Genomic DNA, 10,515 nt, shown 5'->3' on the forward strand with positions numbered 1-10,515 from the left:
GCAGAACGGTCATGAAAGCGTGTCGCAAAGGAACAGGAAAATACTGTGTGCTAATTTTGTGCTCGGTACCCAGTTCACCTAACACGGCGAAATGTTTGACTACAGGAAGTGTCACGGGAAACGCACAATTCAACCAATCACACGTCAGTATGGCGAACTTCTACTTAACAGCTACACCCCTCTGGGAGCAATCTTGCGATAAAATTTAGCCCAAAATGATACTTCAAAACAACACCATCGCAGACATATTGCAATCCTCTCGTTAATATTTATTTGATATTCCCATTTCAAATTATATCTAAAAAACACGTCTCTTTTAGACGCCTAATAGCTACTATTTTGACATCGCTCTTAAAACACTTTCACATGTTTCTTCCGGGATGCAATAAAATCAAACGGCCACCAATATTATCTTTGTGTATAGTCAATTTGTCTGAAGAGCGCAATCGAATAAATATTCTACAAGAATTGTCATCCCTAGCCATTAAACGACGTATCTACGATAATATATATATATATATATATATATATATATATTTATATAAATAAAAGAATTATTGCTTTGGGCCACTCCTTAAAAGACTGTGACAAATTTTCCTGTGTCTTTAACTTTAAAAAAGATGGGCTAACGTCAACGCATTCCCATTGTATGAAATTAAAATGAAAAATAGTACTTCAACAGGCTTAGTTTGATATTTGGGCCGTGCATAATCTTTTAATATCCGCATAGCCGTCGGTGATTTCAGAAGAAGAAAAAATCTACAGAGTGTTCTGCAGAATATCTACTATTAGCTTATATATGAACATTTCTGTCAAGGTAGATATTTCCGTGGAGCTTTTTATCGATCGGTCGATGTGTACCAAATCTGATTATATAGCGAAGGCATCAAACGCTTGTACACGTATTATCAACTATCGATTCGTCGATGTTATTAAAACCTAGCAAAACACTATAGTAACAATGCCCATCATGTTGGCCCATGAAGAAGTGAGACAAACATCATTATCATGAAACTCGGGGCATGCTCAAGGTATATTCACGCAACAAATTGCAGCTAGCATAGATAGATAACGGTGAGAAATTATCACCACTGGTCTAGCAAACTTATCTGTTGGAATTGGGTCGTAAAATGGCAAATTACCCGCCCCTTCTTATCGCGTTATTTGTATGTTATGTAAATGTACAAAAGTTTACGTTATTGTTAGATATAACGAGTTGTCCTCCCACCCAATCACCACCACTAATTTTACTTGAGTTGGGGAAAAACGGTTTCGGGAACAGCTGACCAGAAGGGTTTCGTGTTCATGCCTTGGTGAGCAAGTGATGAAAGAATACATCTACCCCCATCACAGTTTATTTGAGCTTCAACCCCGAAGGCTTTTTATGACAGAAAACGGTTTGTTTTAAAATTCAATGAGAATATGTCAGAAAAGTAAATGTAAACAAATCTGTGTTAACAGAGTATGCAATGAGATAGAAGAAAAGGTGTATGGAAAGGACATTAGAGACGCCTCAACAAGACAGACTTAGAGTCTGTCATTGAAGAATACAAAACAAATGGCTCCTAATGAGCTAAACAATAGTCATTCAACGTAATTGGGTCTTATTGCTAAGTGGCACAAAAGAAATACTATTACGATTTCAACCCTAACTGCATTTAGCTAATTATGAGCCCATTTCCACAAGCACCTTTATTTTATCACTTCTTCTTTTCTCCCCTCCTTTTGAATTTTTTTAGAAAAGGTTTCATCCGTCTTTTAGATGTGTGTACGCATTGACCCTGCTGGCCATAGCTCAGATCTCCCGACGACAGGTGCATGACTCCGTATGCTAATATGAACGAGTTGTCGCCTCTCCAGAACATGTTCATACTTTGAGCAAACTGACAATCTAAACAGCCTAATCGTAAATCGCATACACATACTTCATACCATTACTGGCACAAATAAATAAAGACTGCATAACAACTTGGCTAGCTGTCGAAATGGTTTGTCAGTGACATGGGAATCGACTCAACATTCAAATTTGTGTGAAGCTTGAGGGTACGATGATTTGGAGAACGGCTATTGACAACAATCAGTATAAAGTACGACCGCCATGAGAATAGACCTAAATTTATCATGCTTAATGAGTCACATTTTAACATTAACAAATGTCATCACAGTTGGTGAAGGGTCATTTCTTTCTCTCCAGAACCCAGAAAACATCATGATTGATATTGTATTTTAGAAATCACTCATATGAATTGTTCTACTGCCTGTGCAGAATACACCCCAAAATAATTGGTTCCAGTATTCTGGTGCAAAGTTCGACGGATGACAAATGAACTTCGAATGTCCCCTTTAGGTCTCATAAGTAATGGCCACAAATACTTTGACCGAGAAAAAAACAACCGCCTTTCCTTAACTTAAGCTTTGATAAAGACTACACTGTGTAAAAGGGACTTAAGTTTTTCAAGTTGTCTAAGTTTAGTTCTGTTTCATATACCACAATACAATACATTATTTTCGCACACAGTTTGTTACTGTACTAGTATCAAGTCAAAAGCGAGTCAATTTCACGTGTACATTTCATTCGTAAATGTCACAATTCTATTAAAACGATTTGACCCTTGTGACCATCAGATCTTCGTAGAAGGCGTTTTAAAGTGTATCCTGGTGGCGAGTAGACGGCCATAAAGTGTAACAAGCGAGTAATAGAGCATCGTTTGACAGAGTTATGATTGTCCATGCGTAGCCTTTTTTACGACTCGATAGTAACCTCTTTACATTGTACCATATTCACGAGATATAATAAATTCACATCAAAACAGACGCCTGTCAAAATATGCACTGAAAGCGTACATATACAGTAGGTCTCATATACACATGTTTTAACATTTAAAAGAAATTAAATTATATCAAATGCGATGCCACTCACATGATTTACTGCAGAGATGATCTAATCGTCTCTCCACATATATAACTGTTCTATAACTCATCTTTATTTATCAGGAATTACTCCCGTGCATATGATTTGTTTTTAGTGTTAATGACTTTGCGCCATTCATTTCTGTACAGGCAGCATGATATAATATTAAATATTGTCATTGAATTAAACCCATAGACATATTACACAGTCAGGTGTATTGTTTGTCTATTAATTATTGGCATTGAATGACAAACTCTCATAATAAAATATAATGGTGTCGTAAACTTACCGCTAGTCGTGTCTATAGACAACAGTTTGAACTGTACAAGTAGCGAGTGAATGTTCAAAGCTTCTACAATATGATCTCTCTATGTACTCCACAAGTGGAACTCCTCAGAGTGGTAAGACGGCTGGCTGTAAAAAAAACAACGAGTGTTCGTTACCACCAGTCAGTACAGCTCACACCTTTAGACCTGTGCAAAGGCGTCCTTTGTCCACACACAAGATAACTTGCGAGATAATAAATTGAGAGGTCTTGGGATGACTCGCTCAAATTTGGTCGGTATTATATCCACAGCATGTTGGAGTGTTGAAGAGCGACGGAGGCATTGTACATAGACAGCGCCGAGTTTTAGCCAACAATGAAAGAATACTGTTTGCCCAATAGCTTGCCTGTATTCGCTCACCTTATTTAAATGTACATACAGTGAGTTACCCACGATTTCAACCCGAAGCAACCAATGCTTTTGGACTTCACAACTTTACGGAGGGGAGACGGCTCATAAAATTAGGGACCGATCGAAGATAAGTTAATGATTCAAAACAAAAAGATAAAACAACAGTGATAAAATACTTCATTCGAATGCATCGAATAACCTCGCGAACATGATCTCGTCATGTGCTTCGCTTTAATTGATTTTAAACCACATAGGATTTTGAAATCGTTTTTGCTGAGAAAAAGACATCGTATGTAGAGCTCCCCGGTCAATGTGGTGTTATTTCAAGCACTCACTGCACAATTAACTACTTCACAAAAGGTATTTGCATTGCCCTTCGAAGATACCAATTCCATAAGTAAATTCTAAAATATCCGAAAATATAAATACACTTAGGTACAGTTGAGTTGATGCTATCCAAAGGATATCACAGCAGCTCCATTATCTCACGCATAATGCAATATTGTTTCAAGGAAAATGGCTGGAAGGGGAGAAGCATGCAGACAAATACTCCTCAGACCTAGTCTCTTTGCACCATACAATGGTGTATCGAACCTGTAATGACTGTATTGAGCTAGCATCCAACCACATGCTTGCAATTTCAGTCTCTTTGTTAACTTGTACAAACATTTATCTTTTTCACACATTCATGTACAAAGCTTTCACTAAAAAAAATGTTCGATTTTTACCTCACACACTCCTTAGAAAGAGAAACCATCAATACCACAACATGGCTCATACAAAGTGGAACAAAAAATTCCACTTCAATTGAATCGAAATAATATAACATTTTAAAATCTTTCAAGTCACATCACTTTGTGATTTACATGTACATTTTCACGAAATCGTAATATATAAACTAAAAGGTATTGGAATGTTATGTGTTTGATTTCCTTAATTTGAATAGCATTTCTGATTCTTTTTTTAAAAGTTTAATGCGATTTTATTGATGAATTTCATTTGTCAAAGTTTCACTGAAAGTCACGCTCTTCGATCATCCTCTAGGTCGTGACGTTTACGTTTTTGAAAATATTCTGCATATATCAAGGAAGGATGACACGACAAAATAGTGAGACATATATACAGCCACGTGCATCAGTTTGTAAAGACGGCATCTTATCTTCAAGATTTCAAAGTATGTCTAGTTAATGTCTGTCGCTACTTTATAACACAACGAAATACCATACAGCACAACGTAGCAATTAAGTTAACTGCAAGCAATTAAAGATTTCACAGTTTCCCGCCCTTTTGAGTGACTGTGTTAAACATATGAACAATTACGGGATGTGATGAAAGCGGTGCCCGTTAAACGGATACAACGATTGATCGTGTTACGAATACGTGCCATCATTTGGATGACGTGAAACGGGCATGTGGATCAAAAAATAATCACGATGAAAATGGCCCCATAATTGAAAGTGGAAATGTAATTTGTACCAAGGCCCACGACTGTCTAAAAGAAACACACAGACTGTACAACACATGTGGGAACGAGACGAGGGAAAAGACGCAATACGAGCGCTCCCACAATTACCGTTAAGAGACTAGTGATTTACATGGCGTGTTTTAAATGTTCAGTTAGCCTGGCACAAGATTTTTTTCTCACTTATGCCACTACTGCACTGTTCCCCGTTTTCGAAGCGCAACACATGTTCTTGAGATTTCTGAAGTTGAGAGCCATCGATCAAATCAGATTCACGTCACAAACATACTATAGGAAGGAGACACATATCTTTCATTGGTTTATAATTATGGGTTACATCGTAGTAAATGTTTTTGTCTGCAAATCCTGTAACTGTTCCCACCACTTACACAATTGTTTCACCACTTTTTTTAACAGTGTAAGCATTCCCAAACCATTTCTGCGATTCTTGGCAAAAGTTGACCACCGGTAATGCACATTGAGGATATCTCAACACAAGTTCTTAACATAGGCCTAGAATTTAGTTCAAAATTGTACAAAGGATGGAGCCCGACATTTCATTAGCGCTAACGACTTCAGAAAGAATGTGGGGTGTTAGTGTTAACTCAAAGACGAAACTTGCTATTTATCAATCCTGACGTTCTGTTGAAAACAACTTGCAACATCCTTTTAAACAAAGTTTGTAGTGGAAAGATACCCTAACGAATGGTTGTCACAAATTATCCCTTAAAAAACTATCACATAATTTCTTAGCTACAATACTTTGTGTAAGTGAAGTAACCCATTACAAATTATGTGGTGAAAAGAGAAAGTTTGTATTAATTTTTAAAGTTTTTCCGGTACTTTTGTGGTAAACGATGGATATGCGATGGACCACACAAGTGAGCTAAGCTCGAGCTGGACTAGGTGCGTTGTGACAAGCAATTGTCGGTATGTGCGTCGAAGGTCTTTTATGAACAATATCCATGCATTTGTGCTTAAAACCAATACATCATCACCAACTTCGAAAGTAGTTTGATTAAACTCATTTAGCTCTTAATTCAAAAATCAATGCCGCGATATTATTAAATTTTGATGAAAAATAAAAAAAAAGGCATCTTGAAATACATTTGTGTGTAATGTGTTATTCTCGTGTTACGTGTATTCGATAAATGTGCAGTAGGACGGGCTAAGATTATGGTAATTCAAGAAAAAAAGTCATTCCTTATGGAAGGTCAATAGGATTATAGGAGAAACCCCGCAATGATGATGTAATATTCGCTTATATATTTAAAAAAAATATTTCTAATTATCACGCAATATTGTACATAAAAAAATTGTAACTTGTGTATAAAACAAGATGAATGCTGTACTGTGGATAGTTCATTGAATATTTTCTGAAGTTGTTTCTTTAATGCTCACTTTAACTTCAACCGAGAACTTTTGGTCGGCTAAAACATTTGTTGTTCCGATTACATAGCCGTGCTGACCCTGAACTGTTTTATGAAGTATGGAGAAAATATCTCAAAAATGGTGCAAAAATTCAGAAAAATATGAAAAACGTAGAGAAACGTCATGACTGCCAAAAATTGAAACAAATAAATGAACAAGTATATACAAAAATAAATAATGACCCTACATATTTTTGTAAAGGTTTGTAATCATAACTACTATTTTCTCTTTTCTAGGTCTCAATAAGCTTATACATGTATGTGGTAAACGTTGACAGATACAATACCCCAAGTTGCCAAACCAATGACGTCATCAACTGTGGACATATAGACTTATTGTCAAGTCGGATGTTAGAGACGTACCTATTTCAATGATGATGATGACACATGAACATTATGTGCATTTTTAGAACAATATTCGTCTGATTACAGAGATTTTGTTTTAATCATGAGAAACCTCGGGAAAAAAATTATTGTCAGTGAAGTATGCAATATACAGATTTACACAAAGTGGCTTATTAGATTATATTTAATGTATGTTCAATTTGACAAGTTTATAAGTTTATCGAAATTAAATTCTTCAACCTATTGGACTAAACTTGGTGGACAATTTGTTAACATTTGTAACTCTTCCTTTCGTGTAATCATTTTTTAAGTTCCTCTCCTTCCTTCCTTCCTTCCTTCCCCTCCTTCCTTCCTTCCCTCCTTTATGTTGTTTGTTTGCTACTGGGAGAGAAAGAAGTTCATCAATCCTTTGCAAACCATGATATGTTAAAATGTGGCACTTTTTAATTGTGATGCATGATCTTAAACAGTCAGAGACGAGGCCTGGTGAAATTTATAAAATGTCGGACGTTTACTTGTTTATGTCAATAAATAGTAGTTGGAAATCTGTTGGTATGCCTTGATCATTTAGACGTGTTTCTACTTTGTCGTGTTTAGACAGTCACCGAGTAAACTCTCACAAATGGGATAGATTTAAAAACATGAAATATGTGAAATATCTGAACGTTACATTCCATAGTATACTTTTAAAACACCGGCCACTCCAATGCTAATCCTTTGTGACTCATTCTCCCGTAGCGATTCTTTTCTTTCCCGGAGTTTGTTTCATCGGTAAAAGTTCCGGTTAGAACTCTACCATGAAATTTCTCCATTCTACAACTTGCCAATCACCAGAAACGAGCCATTAAGACCAATTCCAATGCGAAAGAGAGATATTCCAGCTCCCTCCTAGCAAACCAAGTCATTCTGCTCAATTTGCCCCCAGTCCGTGCGATCCTACGCTATTATGGGCACTTTCTACCCAACCGTTAAAGTAAATTGTCAAGACATACCCCCGACCAATGCGACTCAAAATCCAAACTTTACTTAAGATGTCAAGCCAATTATAACCAGTCGAAGAATCTTAAAATCACAAAAAAGTAAAACCTACTGACCTCAAAGAACGACAACATGCATAGCTTCCCAAACGATCAATAATGTTTCTACCTTGAACTTGTTGTGTTAAACCAAGCTTGTGGTCTCCTCTCTCGCATGATTTACAAATAAAAAAATCTACTCTCACCCCCTATTACATCTCTTTATTCACTACCCTATTTTGCGGGAAATGCAAACAATTTGTGTCAATATTAGAGCACATGCAAGAACGATGCTATTGAATCGGCGACTTAAATGAGAAGCCCAAGACAATACTCCACAAAGGTAGTACCAATCAATAGATTTGAATTGTTTGCAGCAGGAAATCGGAAAAAAATAACTCAAAACTAAAGTTACCTTATAAATCAATGGATGATTTTCTTGACAAGACTTCAAATCGATCATGATTTATACGTCATTTATAATTGATAACTTGTAAAAGTTGATTTATGATATGATTTTGGGCTGTTTAATTTACCTCTAGTGGTATTGTTTGTTTTGTAAACGAACATCGTAGTGAGGTAACAGAACCAACAGGTCCAACGTTTTTTTTTCTTTGATTGTCAAAGTGTCAGGACAAACATTTCGACAACAGAAACAAAATGAATAACTGTGCCATATTGCTCTCTCCCCAATGTAAACTGTATACATAGGTCACTCTCATCTGCTCATGCTGACGTCATTGCGAACAGTTTGTTTCAATGTTCATATCTTTAATGCAGTAATTATTACTCGTTAACACGTGATTACAGAAGTGACCAAGAATCATTATAGTCAGTCCTAAATAAAGATTTATTAAACCTTCGAATTTATCACGTGACTTGCACTATGTGGTGGGAAACGTAAGCAAATTCCGAACTGGAAAAACAGCGTGAAAAGCTTTTGGAAGTTGATCATGAAAAATGATGGTACCAATTTGCTGAAATGAATAAAATTGAATTCATACACAGAAAGAGTCGATAATAGTTTGGAGTTTTTGTATGGTCTGTATGATTAAAAACACGACAACCAACTCGAGTAAGACATGTTTGCAAAGAAATGATATACTATAACAATGAATACCTTTTGTAAATAAAAACAATTGTTATAAGAATCAAGATTTTTTAACGAAAGAAAAAAGATAGCAATTTAGAAAAACTATGTTCGTTTATGTAGGAAGATTTGAAAACTCTTATACAAAACACATCACACGATCAAACGGGGTCAAGTGTAAGATAGACAGGAAGTGAGCTTTTCAAATTACAAAATCCATGATGTAATTCCAGCTGGTCGCACCTGCATACGATAATGTATATCAGCTTATAACCATCTGGGCGTGATAATTGGATGGGCCACTGTCAAACTATTAAAGATAAGCCAAATATAAGCAAAAGTGGTAACCAATAAACGCACAAACGGCTAGTTGTTGAAGAAGGCGAACACAAACTAACATAAACTATGGTACATAACACTTGGGTGAAATGGATGGGGAATTTTATACTAACGTAACAGGGGATGCCGTAATGGTTACTAACAGGCTTGGATAAAACGGTCTATGATGATGGATGTGAGGGAAATGGATGGCCATGATGCTGTAACTCAAACTGGACACGATGAAGATAATTTCCTGAACATGGATGATAACGACACTATAATAACATTTATATTGCCAAGTAATGATGCTGATAACAGTAATTAGAACAATAACAATAATTATGTTAATAAATGGCCAACAGAATTAGATAAATAAACATTTGAAGTTGATTAAGTCGGTTAATGAAAAGCTTTTAATGTCAAGATTGGTATGTAGAGATTATACTTTTACTCTCCATTACAAAAAAACAATTTACGTCCATTCTATTGTTTTTTGGTAACGATGGTCAGTCGTCATGTTTATTTCTATCTAACGTTTAGCGTAAATATGAAAAAAACAAACCACAAGGTAACATCTGTCAAACAAACACTCACGCGTTACGTTGCAACTGTGCCAACCTTCTCATCTGTCTGTCTGTCTGTCTGTCTGTCTGTCCGTCCGTCTATGTGTGTGTGTGTGTGTGTGTGTGTGTGTCTGTCTGTGTATCTTACCCTGTCTCTCTCTGTGTCTCTGTGTCGCTCTCTGGCCCTATATCTGTCACTCTGTCTATGCCTATCCGACTCTCTGTCTCTCTTTCTGTTCCTGTCTGTCAGTCAGTCAGTCAGTCAGTCAGTCAGTCAGTCTGTCTGTCTGTCTGTCTGTCTGTCTGTCTCTCTGTCTCTGTCTGTCTGTCTGTCTGTCTCTCTCTCTCTCTCTCTCTCTCTCTCTCTCTCTCTCTCTCTCTCTCTCTCTCTCTCTCTCTCTCTCTCTCTCTCTCTCTCTCTCTCTCTCTCTCTCTCTCACAATATTGCAGAAATAAATGTGAAGTGTACCCACTCCGTGTTTAGCCGCATAAGTAAAACAGACTTTTCTAAGTTAAAGTGCCTACGTGTTAACCTTAGTAAGTTCAGTCAATTCACTATATATCTTTAACACACTTTACGTGTTGTAAGGTAAGGTAATTATCACCATAGCAAATTAGTCTGCCAGACTTCTTAACACGTACATGTCTGTCTTCGACAACACTCTCTCTTGTTTTGTCAACAGTTCACCTGGCATAGACT

Source organism: Glandiceps talaboti, chromosome 15 (assembly GCF_964340395.1).
Source record: "Glandiceps talaboti chromosome 15, keGlaTala1.1, whole genome shotgun sequence".
NCBI lineage: Eukaryota > Metazoa > Hemichordata > Enteropneusta > Spengelidae > Glandiceps > Glandiceps talaboti.